We start from the raw sequence: 14,554 nt of genomic DNA, 5'->3' as shown, positions 1-14,554 counted from the left end.
TACACATCCTTGTCAATTAGCAAAGAATCAGAGGAGGGGCACTTTGGGTTAGAATACAAGGCAGTCGAGGGGAAAGAGACTTAACGGTGGGGGTCTACTACAGACCTCCCAACCAAGGGGAAGAGCTAGACCAGGAATTCTTAAGTCAGCTCATGGAGGTAGTTAAGTCAAAGGATGTGGTCATCATGGGGGACCTGAACTTTCCAGACATCTGCTGGGAAGAGCAGTCAGCCAGGTCTGACCGCTCAAGTAAGTTCCTAGCCAGAATGCAGGACCTCCATCTAACCCAGGAGGTGCACAGCCCCACCAGGGGAGACGCCTTGTTGGACCTGGTGCTGGCCACGAGTGACGACCTGGTGAGGGGGCTGCAGGTGCTCGACCACCTGGCCGACAGCGATCATCGCCTGCTGGAATTCACCATCCAGCGCAAGGTGGCAAAGGCCTACAGCAAGGCAGCAGCCCTAGATTTCAGGAGGGCAAACTTCAATGAGCTAAGGAGAATCGTCGGGGAAGCACTGAGGTCCTGGAGGGGAGGGGAGCCAGGTGTCCAAGGAAAGTGGTCGCTCCTTAAGGAGACGATCCTCCAAGTCCAAAGGGAGGTAATCCCAACACGGATCAAAGGGAGCTGGAGGGCATATAAGCCCCCATGGCTCACCAAAAGCATCTGGGAATGTCTTCTAGCTAAAAGGGAGGCGTACACCCAATGGAAGGCAGGGGACATCACCAGGGAGGACTATGCTGCAGTTGCTTGGGAATGCAGGGGGGCAGTCAGGAAGGCCAAGGCAGAGATGGAACTGGGACTAGCTTCCCGGATCAAGGACGACAAGAAGTCCTTTTTAAAATACATAGGGGGCAAAAAGAAGGTTCCGGGCAGTAATGTGGGGCCTCTGCAGGACACGCTAGGAAATTTGGTTGTCACACCAGATGACAAAGCCAACATATTTAACGATTTCTTTGCCTCCATTTTCCTGAACAGGGACCAGAACAGTCACCCCCCTCCTCTGGGCCCCCCTTAGATCCTAGGGGAGGTGCACCTAGGCCAGGGGTTAGTGAGGAACTAGTTAGGGAACTTCTGGAGGGACAGGATGTATTCAAATCAGCTGGTCCGGATGATCTCCACCCTAGAGTACTGAGGGAATTGGCTGAGGTCATTGTGGGACCCCTGGCACGGCTTTACAAGTACTCATGGTGCTCTGGTGTGGTGCCAGAGGACTGGAAGAGGGCTAATGTGGTTCCCATCTTCAAAAAGGGAAGGAAGGAGGACCCAGGAAATTATAGGCCAGTTAGTCTTACCTCGATCCTGGGCAAGCTTTTTGAGAGAATTATTCTGGCGCATATCCATGAGGGGCCAGCAGGGGAGATTATGCTTAGGGGCAACCAACACGGGTTCATTAGCGGCAGGTCCTGTCAGACCAACCTGGTGGCCTTCTATGACCAGATCACCAAATCCTTAGATGCAGGGATAGCAGTGGACATAGTCTTCCTGGACTTTCGGAAGGCCTTCGACACTGTCTCTCACCCCGTTCTCATTAAGAAACTGGGGGACTGTGGTGCCGACACCCAGACAGTCAAATGGGTCGCTAACTGGCTGGAGGGCTGCACCCAGAGAGTGGTAGTGGATGGGTGATTTTCAACTTGGAGGGACGTGGGCAGTGGGGTTCCGCAGGGCTCGGTCCTCGGGCCCGCACTGTTCAACATCTTCATCAGTGACTTGGACGAGGGGGTAAATAGCACCTTGTTCAAATTTGCTGATGACACTAAGATGTGGGGGGGATGTGGGCACACTAGAAGGGAGGAATAGGCTGCAATTGGACCTAGACAGGTTATAGGGGTGGGTGGATGAGAATAGGATGGGATTCAACACCGACAAGTGCAAAGTGATGCACCTGGGGAGGAACAACTGGCACCATACCTGCAGGTTGGGGAACTCCCTTTTTGTCAGTACAGAGTCAGAAAAGGATCTTGGAGTCGTCATTGATTCCATGATGAACATGGGCCGGCAGTGTGGGGATTCAATAAGGAAGGCCAACCGTACCTTGTCATGCATCCACAGATGCATCTCAAGGAGGTGATCCTTCCCCTTTATGCGGCACTGGTCAGGCCACAGCTGGAGTACTGCATCCAGTTCTGGGCACCGCACTTCAAGAGGGATGTGGACAACATGGAGAAGGTCCAGAGGAGGACGACTCGCATGATCAGGGGGCAGCAGGGCAGGCCCTATGAGGAGAGGCTACGGGACCTGAACCTATTCAGCCTCCACAAGAGAAGGCTGAGGGGGGATCTAGTTGCCTGTTACAAACTAGTCAGAGGGGACAGGAGGCACTGGGGAAGTCCCTGTTCCCCTGTGCACTACCAGGAGTGACCAGGAATAATGGTCACAAGCTGGCAGAGGGTAGATTTAGGCTAGATATCAGGAGGTGCTACTTCACGGTCAGGGCAGCTAGGATCTGGAACCAACTTCCAAGAGAAGTGGTGCTGGCTCCTACCCTGGGGGTCTTTAAGAGGAGGCTAGATGTACACCTTGCTGGGGTCATTTGACCCCAGTACTCTTTCCTGCCATGGCAGGGGGTCGGACTCCATGATCTGCTCAGGTCCCTTCCGACCCTAGAAACTATGTATATAAGGTCTGCTGGACTGGAGTCCGACCAAAGGTCCATCTAGCCCAGGAGTCTATCTGTCATAGAGGCAAGTAGCAGAACTTTTAAGGAAGAGTAAATATGTATGTCATGTGTAGAGAGATCCATCCCCTGTCGTGCCCTCCCAGTTCCTAGCAGTCACAGGCTTACGGATAGCCTGAGCCTGAATTCGCATCCGTATGTCTGTCTAGTTCAGACACTGACAGCAGTGTGATTTGCAAGAGGCTGGGCTTCAGTCTAGACTTCAAAAGTTGATCTGGTACCCCAAGTACTGGCTTTTAATGGCTGAAGTCCAGGCTGCCTTGATTACAGTGCTTGGTATCTAAACTTAGTAGATTAAAGCTAGTTGGAGTATGTCCACATGTGCTGCCAGCATGCCACTGATTGCAGTAGGCATACCTTCTCAGTAGCTGCAGTTCCTTTGGCTCTCGTGGTTCTTAAGGGTACTGACACTCACTGTTTGGTTAGGGGAGTTGTGGGGTGGGGAGGAATCAAGCTCCACTTTAGAGCTGATTCAGGAGGAGCTGCCTGTCTGCAGCCTCTCTCCTCTGTGCCCCCTCCCCCCCCCGTTCCATCTCTGGTGCTGTCTGTAGGAACAGAGGGGGAAGGAGCTGTGGGATGGGGTTTGCTTAGCCTGACCTGGAAGGGGAAGGGGGGTAGATGGATTGGAACTCTCTGCCTGGGAGGGGGACCTCCAATCCACTCCCCGCCCCCACCTCCAGCTCAGTCTGAGCAGCCCCCATCTCCCTCCCCCTCCCATCTCCCCCTTCCCTTACTGCACCTCCCTCTTGCCTCAGAGTGTTAGCCCAGTGCTGCAGGCTGGCAACACTCCTGCCCCTTGAGCAGGAAGCAGGGAAAAGCCTGCCATGGTGCAGGCAGGGTGGGGGTTTACCCCTCCCTAATCAGAGCCTCCTGCTGGGCCCTGGCCATGCCTCTCTCAGCTCACCACTGGAAGGTAAGGCAGGCCTGCTCTAGCATTCCCCAGCTTCTAGCCTGAGCCACTGCAGGCATGTGCCTGAATTTTCTCAGGCCAGAGAGATGGTTGGAAACCAGTTCAGCCTACCCAGGTTAGACTAATCTGCAAAGGTTGAATCAATTCAGGCTCAGACTTCTTGAATGTCTATCCCTAGCCAGAATGTTTTGGTCTGTTGGAGTCCAGATAATATGTTGATCATGGCATTAAGAGTGCCAGTGATGGAGAGAAAAAGTTGTAAGCTTCCTATTTATCTCCCCATATTCTAGAAGTTATGGAACATTGAACTAAATCCATCACTCCTTTTTGATGTGAATAGCCATTGATTTCAGTGGGACTGTTCACTTAAGTACGGGCTGAAGTACTGGGCCAAATAGGACCTTGAGAGAATTTCTGTGTGTAGAAACAAAGTGCAAGATTGTTGAGGGATGTCAGCACCTTCCATGTATATACTGAATATGGTAATGATTCTGTTGTCTTATCCATGTGGAAAAGTTACTCGTGCAGTAGCGTAATGTGTGAACTGAGGGTGCACTGACTACTTCATACTAAGTCCCTGAATGTACACTCTTAGTCAATGTTACTTGTGGAGTAACTTGATACCATTTTCCAAATGGACTATGCTCTAAGGAGTTGATGGGTGAGTCATACATGCTACAGCCCCAAAGTGGAGCATTAGAGTTATGAAGCACACTGGCTCAAGTTTCCCTTTCAAAAGGAAACAGCATCGATTTAGATATTGGGACAGGAGACTTCCGGGACATCTAGGACATGAAGGAGTTCCTTTTGTAGCTCAGAGTTTTTTAAAGACAATATGACCAGTATGCTAATATCACTGCCTACTGCACTGGCCAATATTATTTCAATATTTCCTCATATTATCCCATGTGTCTGTCTGTATTTGTCTACCTTTACAATTTGCTTGTAAATTACTTGGAGCAAAGACCATCTCTTGTTCTCTGTTTGTATAGCACTGAGCACAGTGGGTTTCTAGTCAGAATGAGGCTCCTGGATGGTACAGTATTTCAAATATTAATAAGTAGCCTATATCTTTGGGGCAGGAAGGCAACTGAACTGTATTCCTAGTAAAGAGAATAATGAGACAGAGCAAGCTATGGGAAGGGAAGGGTGTTAGAGAGAACTCTGTTCTCTTAAGCCTTCCATGGTTCTGTTGTTTGCCATATATATGCTGCTTTGTTTGAAGAACCATGCTGGGGCTGGGTGTTTGTCTGTGAGCCCTTGTTTTAATGTTATTTAATATTGTTTGCCTTATGAGAAGTTATTGGTAGTTTGTGGTGGGGAACTGGAACCAGGGGCCTGGCCACAGCCTTCAGGACCAAACCACAAAACTTGCACAACTCATTCAGCAACCTGAATGTTTGCCTTCCCAGCTGTAAGGTCTATGTCATCATACACTCACTCTTATACCTCTTATTTTTCTGCTCTTGTAATTTGTATTTGTGAGGGAAAGTGTCACATTATTCATTATAAATAAAACTAGCTGGTTCAAGATGTTTTGTTTTACTAGCTGGCGAAATTTTGTTACTACTTTATTTATCTTAGAGTATATATTGTAGTACACTTTATGGTGACTACTGTCTCAGTAAGTTAAATTGAATAGTGAAATTCTTAGTGAACTTCAAGGACTCTTCAGTTCTTCTTCCTTCCCTTGTTATAGAAAGTGAATGTCAGTCACGAAAATGGTGGTTTGCTACCTACCCATGCAACAGGTAGAAAATAAAGCCTACCCAAAGTAAAGGTGAAATACTAAATTAAACATAGGAAGTAGTATTGAGCTAATTGCTATACAGTTTCTAGTCAGGATAGCTTAGAGATATCAAGATTGGAGATGAGGAAGACTGTGTGTCTTGTAGGGGTGGGCGTAGCGTGCCATATTCGATATGGATTTGAATTCAGCCTGATTTGGGGGACAGTGATTCATAGCTTTATATGTTTTTTCTACATACCATGAGGTACGAGGCACAGCTCTTGAATGCTGAGATAGTGGGGTGGATGGAGCATCCCACAGGAGCTCAGGGGGTCTCTCTGCATACTTGGTGGTGGACCTGGAAGTGGACTGGAAATACTTCCAGGTCCACCACCAAGCACGTTGGGGGCGGGGGGGCTGAGCTGGGAGGGTGGGAGAAGGGGTCCCCCGCATGCTCCACGGAGGATCCAGAAATGGACCAGAAGTATTTTCGATCCACATGCGGGTCAACTGCCGAGTGTACGGGGGACTGCCTCTCCAGCGCTCTCATGGGACACTCCATCCACCCCACCATCTCAGCGTTCATGCATGGTACCTTGAGGTATGTAGAACAAACATATAAAGCTGTGCCTATGGCCAAATCGTTGAATCTCTCCAAATCAAATTGGAGGCTTTGGATTCGATTTGGAGAGATTAATAGGTCTCCTGATTCAATTTGGATTCAGAGATTCGGCCGCTGAATCTGGCCAAATCTCCTCTGAATTGACTCAGCAACTGAAGCTTAGCACAGCTGTAGTGTCTTTCATAGGCATACTGTCTGCCTTCATGAAGGGTGCGGTATCTGCTTTCTTTAGCATAATCTTCTGCTAATGTACAGAAATAGTGGTGTATACTACATCCTTATCGTCACTGCTACTTTTGCAGAGGCCAGGGGCAGTAATCCTTTTTCATTCTGCATTTGTAGACTGTCATTGCGTTCATACCCTGAACCAGAGGGCTTGCTCCCACATGCACCTGTCTGGGGGTGGTGGTGGTTACAGGACTTCATTAATACAGAGTCAAAGAGAAACATGTGACTAGCATACACGCTGGTTGGAGTTAACTTCATATTCTTTGCCAGTTCGAGAAATTTACTACTCATTCAAAGGAGATCAGTGTCTTTCAAATTGCTTCAAGAAAATGACTAGTTAAGGAAACAGGAAAGGATTCTATGTGAAACAAACCAGGCATACAATTTATAGTACAGAAAGGTAATAACCAGGGATCCGGGTTTTCTATTTCCCACAGAAAACTTGAGAAAACCATGGATTCCCTGTTTTTATTGGAGAAAATGTGGATTTCTCTTTTCAACAGAGAAATCCATGGATTCTCCACTTTTGCAAAGAGCTCTTGCAGGCTGTCACAGATCCAGCCTCCAAGAGCCAATTGCAAAAAGGGCAGGAAACTCCCAGCCCTGGCCAGAGGGGGAGGGAGGGTGGGGGAGGGCAGAGCCTGAGCCTCTGAGGCAGCCAAGGCCAGGCTCAGGCTCACACTGGCCCTCTCCCCAGAGCATGGAGGTTAGTGGGGCTGTGGGGCAGGGCTGGGGAAGATGGTTTGGGGGGCTGAGGGAGCAGGGGGTGCTGCTGGTCTCAGGCGGCACATTGCAGCTGGGAGCAGGGCCAGGGGGTGAGGGCAGGGGTGCCCCTCTGCAGGAGGCTTTGCGAGTGAGCGATGCAGGGTGCAGTATGGTGGTGCCCGCCATGTGCAGGTCGCACACATGCTGCCCAGCCGGCTGCCCAGGGGAGGGGGAGAGGGAGGCTGGCATGTGGGGAGAGCACAGCTCTTTGGCTGGCTCTACAGCCATGGTGAGGGATGGGGGCGGGGGTGGGGCTTGGGCGTGCCCTCGGTGCTGCTGCTTACCTGGAGGCCTGTTATGGCGGTGATGGCCACTGCCTCCAAAACCCCTCGCTGCCACTGTAGAGCCTTGCCTGGAGCTGTGCGGCCAGCTGCCGGGCAGCAGTGGCAGCATGGTGGTGACCGGGCGGCACACAGCCATCCCCACCACCACCCCACGCTGCACCGCTGCCTCCAGCCACGCAGCTCCGAGCATGGGTCCACGGTGGCAGCAGGAGGTTTTGGAGGCAGAGGCAATCACCACTGACATGGGTGCTGCTTGCCTGTGGGGCTGCCCATGCCAGTGGTGACGGCCACTGCATACAAAACCTCCTGCCACTTCCTCAGCCCCCAACCATCTTTCCCAGCCCTGCCCCACAGTCCCCAAACCCCATTTACCTCTAGGATCTAGGAATGAAGGGCATGGCTCCCTGGTGGCAGTGCTTGCCCACAAAGCCCCCCCCACCCTGCATGCAGACAGCACCACAGAGCCATGCAGCTGGTTGCAGGACATGCTGCTGAATGCAAGCCCCCCTGTTTCACCCCCCAGCCAAGCAGCACGTATGTGGCCTGTACACGATGGTTTCCACCGAACTGATGCTGTCGTGCCCTGCACCACTTGCCCACAAAGCCATTTAGGTGGCCGTGGGATGGTAGTGCAGGACGCAGTGGCAGAGTTGCGGTGGCAGCCTCCGTGTGTGAACCTCCTGTCATGCTGGCTGGTATATGTGTGGCCCACAGAGTGGCACCCCTGCCCTCACCCCCCAGCACCGCTGCCCTCACTCCCCAGCACCTTCCCTTTCCCCCTCCCTGCCCTGCTTCTTCCCCCCACACACACTTACCTGCTGGGGTGGGTGTCAATGTCTGTCTGCATGTCTGGGTGGCTGTTGTGATGGGCATCAGGATGGCAGTTCAGACTGTTGAGGGGGGAGTGCAGGGCATCAGCAGCACTGGGAGGAGCTGTGGGGGGCCTTTAATTTTTATCACGGATTTTGGGTTTTTAATCAGAGAATTTGCAGTTTTTAATCAGAGAAAACTGGGATCCGTGGTAATAACAAATCCTATTTTATAATGAGACTCCAGTATGGTATACCTAAAACTGAACAAAAGAATAAAGCACCAGTAAGCACGAGAAATGAATTTATAAAACCTGTATCTTTTTTTGGTTAAGTGTTATTGGTAGAAGATATACAGGCTGCTGATGGGAAACGTATTGAAAAGCACCGGATGCAGGAATGCCTAAGATTTTTCTGATTCATGATTGTTTGAGACCAACTAGTGGTGTCTGTCAAAGTAGATAAAGAAGATTATTAGACTTTTTAGCTTTCTTGGTATAATAGAATCTTGACTTTATAGGGAGGCCCATGTATTTAGGAGCATTATAGACCCCAAAGTGCAAGTGCCTAAAAAGATTAATATCAGCGATTTTGCTGATATTGGACTAGTGAAATTATGTCAGAGGCAAATGATCATCAAGTGTTATGGATAGAAATAAAAACTTTCTTTGGGTGAAAGTGATATCTTTTATCAGACCAAATTAAATAGTTGGAGTTTTTTTAAAACAAGCTTTTGGGTTTAAAACCCCTTTTTCAGGCTGAGAAAGCCTCTGCAGTTGGTATGTGCTCTTCCTGGATGGAATGAATAGTAAAGAATCCAGAGGCTGAGCTGGTATACATGCAAGACAGACAGTCAGTGAAGATGTAAATTGAATCATTAGTGGGTGAGAGAGAGGCTGGGTGGGAGGGGGAGGGGGAAGGGAAGGCGGGGAAGAGAGAAGAGGGATGAATGTAGCAAGTAAATAGTGGAGGAGGCACCTGGGGAGTCAGGCAGGTTATAATGTGTCATAAAACCAATGTCTATATTCAGTCCATGATTTTTTGCATCCAGGAGGTTGATGAAGTGAAGTTCATAGGCTCATCTGTGAGATGGGTTTTGTAAGCTCCCTTGAGGACTAGAACTGAGAACGTGGCGAGAAAGTGGTTTTCTTGTGAGAAATGTGCCCCAACAGGTAATTGGGTATATTTGTCCTTGATAGATTTCCAGTGTGCATTCATTATGGTGCACAGTTGTTGTTTGGTCTCTCCTATGTATTTTCCATCAGGGCATCTGGTGCACTGGATGTGATGTATAACTTTTCTGGAGGTGCAGCTGTAAGATGCAGGAATGCTGATGACTCTGTTGTGGGGTGTAGTAATTGTGGGGGTGGTGGAGAGGCATTGGCAGGTTTTGCATTTCTTGTCATAGCATGGTCTGGATCCATTCAGTGTGTTCTGGGCCTTAGGAAGTTTGCTTCTGGTAATGAGGTTAGTGAGGTTCAGTGCTTGTTTGAAGGCTAGGATGGGTGGCTCTGGGAAGATCTCTTTAAGAATAGGGTCTATTTCTAGTATGGGTTGCAATTGTTTGAGGATTTTCCGTATGGGTTTGAGGGAGGGGTGATATGTCATAACCCAGGGGCGGGCAATTATTTTGGGCAGAGAGCCACTTACTGAGTTTTGGCAAGCTATCAAGGGCTGCATGACAGGCAGCCAGGGGCAGATAAATATTAATTTTCTAAATTTTTGAGGGGTCCTGCGGGCCAGATAGAATGGTCTGGCAGGCCGCATCCAGCCCACGGGCCACATTTTACCCACCCCTGTCATAACCGGAAGTGTGCAATTTGTGGGGGGTTTTCTTCTGTACTGAAGTAATTCTTCACGTGTTATCTGGGTGGCTCTTTCCAGTGTGCGATCTTTCTCTCTGGAGGAGTGTCCTTGTTGAGTGCAAGCCTTTTTAAGATTGGTGAGGTGACAATCCCGGGTATTCAGCCTCTGTGTAAATTCGGTGGTATCTGAGGGCTTGGTTGTATAAGCACATCTTTCTTGGTGTGTTTAGGGTGATTGCTGGTTCTGTGCAGATATGTATGTTGGTCTGTAGTGTCTTGGACAAAACTTGCTCTTTGGGTGACAAGAGGTTTTAGGATTGTTTTCATGATACCTGATATTTCCTGTTAGGGTTCCATGGTTGGATATGATAGGTCTGCCAGGGTTCCCTTGTTTGTAGATTTTAGGGAGCATGTAAAAAGTCCCTGGGTTGGGTAGTGGGGAATCAAGGTCTCCAGTTTTTCTTGCATTTCTGATGGAAATGATTTGATGGTATTTTTGAATTTCATGGTGAAAAGGGGAGTAGGATCTTCTTGTAGTTCGTTGTAGTAGGTGCTGTCAGGGAGTTGTCTGTTGGCTTCCTTTATGTCATCTTCATGGTTTAGGATGACTATGGCTTCTCCTTTATCTGCTGGTTTTATTACTACTTGGTGGTTAGATCTTAGAGATTCTATGACCTTTCTTTCTGGTAGAGAGAGGTTGTTATGGTGGCATGTGTTGTTCATTATTTCATTGTTCATGCTTTTCTTGAAGCAGTCAGTGTGGTCAAGGTTAGAGTTTTGTCCACTGTGAGGTGTCCAGTCTGATTTTGGAGGGTTTTTGGGGGGTTGATCTTCTCTCCAGTTCCTCGGTTCTAATCCTCAAAGGGAGCTTACAAAACCCACAGATGAGCCTATGAACTTCACTTCACTTCATCAACCTCCTGGATGCAAAAAATCATGGACTAAATACAGACATTGGTTTTATGACACATAACCTACCTGACATCTGACTCCCCAGGTGCCTGCTCTGCTATTTACCTGCTACATTCATCCCCCTTCCCCTCCCACCCAGTCTGTCTCTCACCCACTAACGACTCGGTTTTCATCTTCACTGACTGCCTGTCTTGCATGCATACCAGCCCAGGCTCTGGCTTCTTTACTATTCATTCCATCCAGGAAGAGTACATACCAACTGCAGAGACTTCCTCAGCCTGATGAGGGGTTTTTAAACCCAAAAAGCTTGCTTAAAAGCATAAATTCCAACTATTTAATTTGGTCTAATAAAATCTAACATATTCACCCAAAGAACCGTGTTTGCTTATGTCCTTAGACCAACACGGCTACAACCTACACCCCTATATGGATAGAAATAACATTTAAACGTGGGAAAACTTCTATTTGAAAGCAGATAATTACTGAAATGTCTGACTGAAACTGGCTTCTAGTGGTCAAAACAGAGGAATAAAAATTGGAAGATCTGAGTAGTATCCTCAACCTTGTTTCTGAACAACATGACAAAGAAGCCTGTTGTCATAAGGGTTAACTTTTCAGATCTGATCAGTTTTTAATGCAGCAAATGGAGAGATGGGCAGGGGGAAGCAGGCTATGCACCATTTAAATCGTTTTCATGCTGAGGTTTGAACCAATCTTTTGATGCAAGCTTAAGCAGCCCTGAGGCTGCTCAAATGTGTGCTAAGTTGCATTGTCCTCCAAGGTGTTATTATGTTAGAAAGAACTGGAAATACTGTGTATTTGGTCAAGCTCCGAACTCTGGTACAACTCCAACAGCTTTCTAGGCAAGCTGGGGTCCAGGAAGAGAGAGTGTAAGATGCCTACATCAGCTTTCCACCATCTGAGGTTTCATTTCTTTTATATTATAGTTCCTCATTTGCAAAATGGATATAACATTAGGGTATAATTAAAGAACACCTGTAAAAATATAAAATTGTGAAGAAGGTGCTAGAGCTGTGCTAAACCTTTGATATTGTGTTAAATTGAACATTTAGATCTTGGCACTATTGAGTAACTAAGGCACCAGTTTTCAGTTGATATCCTAACTACAGTATTTATTTAGAACAAAAATAGGAATGTGACTACCACCTGTGAGAACGGAGATCCATTCTCCTGCAGATGTTTCAAATCCTTCCCATCCCACAACTTGATAAAAACAACCCCTAAATCTCAATATCATTTCCTTCCTGGTATAAGCCTAGTGAATGAATTGAGCCCACTGAATTCCATTTTTATTGTACAGATGAATTGGAGTGTGAGTGTCTGGAGAAACAGGATCTGAAAGAAATATTGGAACTGCCAGGACCTCTACAGCAAGGGATAAGAAAACCACTTTACTACAGTGAAGAAAACAAAGTGGTTGTATTAACTCTTTCATGTAGGTTGTATATATTAATAGTAACAACTGCAGTTTTGTCATTTTGTGGGGAAATGCACAAGTGTTTGAATTGTCCTATTTTAATTGCAATTACTGAATGAGTGTTGTGGAAAACCATATACAGTACTCTGGTTATCTTAATCTGTAAATATGAGGCTTTGGGAACAGCTTGTTGTTATAAAAGAATAGCATTAGCAAGAAAACAGGCAACATTTAACCTCTAGGTTGAGTGGCAGTTGGAAAGCTGATATTCGTTTATGAATTACAAAATGAAAAGCACATAGCATACTGAGTTATCTTTGTTTGCCTCCAAGTTCATGCATTATCTTCCTATATTACATATTCTCCAGGATAGTGTCTTATATCGCTTCCCATAACAGGTTCCAGCTTCTAAGCAGTGTCTCTGGGCATGACCCTAATGTAAATATTAACACATCACATGTTCACTGAGATGGGAATGGCTGTGCATGTGTGATGGCCATCTTGATTATGATTAGGAGCTAAAGTGGGACTACCAGATCAAACTGCATGAGTTCCTACCAGTATTTCTAGCAAGCATAGGCCCTAGAAATAGTCTAGCTCCCTCTGCAATGCTCCCTAATTAGTCAATCCTGCTTCCCAGCATGACTAATTAGCTCCAGTGTCAACACATAGTGCTACTGGTGGTATCTGAGTTCACTCATTCAGAGCTAGTTTAGGTATTTCTGCCCAGCACTGCATTGCGCTTTGTAGACACAACCTATTGCTTGTGTTAAAAGGACTGAGGCCCAGAATTTCAAAAGCATTTAGGTTCTTAAAAATGCAGACAGGCATTTGAGGCACCTAACTCCTGATGTTTTCAATAGAAGTCACACATCCAGGCAGTTTTGAAGATCCCAGGAAATAACTACTTCTATTTTTTATGATAGAAATGTCTATCATAACCAGAAGGAAATTTGACTCTACATCCTGCTTGCCACCAAACAACTTTGAGGTAAACAGACTATTCCAACTTTTCTCTGAGCCTCATCTGCATAAAATGAACTGTTGCAAATGGGGGTGTAGGTTGTAGCCATGTTTGTCTAAGGACATAGGCAGACAAGGTTCTTTGGGTGAATCTGATATCTTTTAGACCAACTGAAATAGTTGGAAAACAATTATTAAGCAAGCTTTTGGATTCAAAAACCCTTTGTTAGGCTAAAGAAGTTTCTGCAATTTCACCAACTCAAGGCAAGGAAAAAAATTGGACTCTAAGCCCCTTGTGCCATCTGGACTGCTGAAACAGCCTTAACTGACAATTCTGTGCACCCTCTATCCACTGCAGTGATCTGGCAGTGGGGGCTGCTGCCTGGCTATGACCTGTTGCCACCTGTGACAGCATGTGGCCCCAGGGCTGCGTGCCTGCCAGACCCAGATGGGGTCTACATGGCCACAGCAGAGGCATCTGCACCTCTGGACCAGCTGCTAGTGGGCTGTGGCTGCACAGTTGGCCTTTGTGCAGCACTACTGCTATATGTGCTGCCGCCCTGCCGTCTGGGCAGCTATTGCCCAGAAGATCTTCTTAGTATGGTGACCTACTTTGAACTGTCAAAGCATGTCTTCCTGGGCCCAGGTGGCCAGGAAGTCAGCCACCTCCAGCTGGGTCCTGGGTGCCAGCTCTGAGCAGGCTTCTTTGCCTGGTCATACCAGTTGCCGCATTAACAGGAATCCTGGTGGTCCATATTTAAAAACTGCAAAATCTCTCATAAAAAAAATCCGAAATTCACTCTTTAAAATACCCCAAAATCCATGTTCTTCCACAATTAAAACAAAAGGCCACTTATATATATAAAGTGAGAGACAGAGATCCTTTGGGCAGTGTTTTACTGATATATTTACAACATTAAAACAATTTGGAAGCCTACCAGCATTTCTATCACCATAATAAAATACATTCTAAATATCTGTATGTTTTGATGTTTGCTTTTGGTTTTCTTATCATAGAACAGTTAGAGCTTCCCCTGATCCCTTCACTAACTAGGATGTTGGGACAGTTGACCTGGCAGCCACAACTTCTGCCAGCAGATTTCATCTTGTCTGGCAGCTGGGCAGAATGGCTGTGTGCTGGGGGGATGTGGGGTTTGCAGGAGGTGGGTGGGAAGGGGCATGGGGGAATGTGGGTTAGTGTGGAGGGGTGGGGAGGCATGGGGTGTGTGGAGGGATTGTGGGGGCAATGTGGGTGGGTATGAGGGATTGTGGGGGGACTGGGTGTGGGGGGGGGCTGCTTAGGAGGGATGGGTCCCCTGCCTCTCCACAGAACCCACAGCTCATCAGCAGTGCCATCGGGGTGCTTGGGGCTTCCTGGCACAGTCCCCTGTGTGCACAGCACGGCTTTGGA

At 47.5% G+C, this 14,554-nt stretch overlaps 1 long non-coding RNA gene across 1 annotated transcript in view; it reads left to right on the top strand.

Moving 5' to 3' along the window:
- The window catches only part of LOC149859765 (uncharacterized), a 117,541-nt gene extending 103,449 nt beyond the window's left edge, over window positions 1-14,092 (top strand). The window contains exon 3 of the long non-coding RNA XR_016443579.1: window positions 12,064-14,092. This is a non-coding gene — a long non-coding RNA (uncharacterized LOC149859765). The remainder of the gene's footprint in view (window positions 1-12,063) is intronic.
- The last annotated feature ends 462 nt before the right edge of the window (window positions 14,093-14,554 follow it).

This window comes from Crocodylus siamensis, chromosome 7 (genome assembly GCF_052110815.1).
Source record: "Crocodylus siamensis isolate JL-2025a chromosome 7, ASM5211081v1, whole genome shotgun sequence".
Taxonomy (NCBI): domain Eukaryota; kingdom Metazoa; phylum Chordata; order Crocodylia; family Crocodylidae; genus Crocodylus; species Crocodylus siamensis.
Note: the sequence above shows the minus strand (reverse complement) of the source record. Positions and strands in the feature narration are given on the sequence as shown.